Raw genomic sequence first — 805 nt, forward strand, 5'->3', positions numbered from 1 at the left:
GCCCGTGGGACCCTGCAAGGATATGGGGTTCCTGGGGCACCCACTGGGGACATGGGGGTCCCGGGGGACCCTGGGGTGCTCGGCAGGGACGTGGGGTGCCCACGGGGTGCAGGCAGGAGAAGTGGGGTACCTATGGAAGCTGGTGAGGATGTGGGGTGCCCAGGGAGGCCCTGGGGTGCCCAGCAGGGACATGGGGTGCTCGGCAGGGACATGGGGTGCCCAGGGAACCCAGGAATGCTTGACAGGGACACGGGGCGCCCAGGGGACACTGGGGTGCCCATTAGGGACATGGGGTACCCGGGGGACCCTGGGGTGTCCAGCAGGGACATGGGGTGCCCGGCAGGGACATGGGGTGCCCAGGGGACCCAGGACTGCCCAGAAGGGACACGTGGCACCCAGGGGAACCCAAGAATGTCCAGCAGGAATTTGGGGCACCTGAGGGACCCTGGGGTGCCCAGCAGGGACAGCAGATGCCCAAGGAACCACGGGGTCCCCGGCACAGACACGGGGTGCCCAGGGGACCCAACGGTGCCTGGCAGGGACATGGGGTACTCGGGGAACCCAGGAATGCTTGGCAGGGACACTGGGGTGCCCAGGGGACAATGGGGTGCCCATTAGGGATACGGGGTGCCTGGGGGACACTGGGGTGCCCGTTAGGGACACGGGGCACCTGGGGGACACTGCGGTACCTGTAAGGGACGTGGGGTGCCTGGGGGACACTGGGGTGCCCGTTAGGGACACAGGGTGTTTGGGGGACACTGGGGTGCCCGTTAGGGACATGGAGCACCCGGGGGACACTGGGGTG

The sequence above is a fragment of the Calidris pugnax genome, unplaced genomic scaffold (assembly GCF_001431845.1).
Source record: "Calidris pugnax isolate Ruff unplaced genomic scaffold, ASM143184v1 scaffold341, whole genome shotgun sequence".
Classification (NCBI taxonomy): Eukaryota; Metazoa; Chordata; class Aves; order Charadriiformes; family Scolopacidae; genus Calidris; species Calidris pugnax.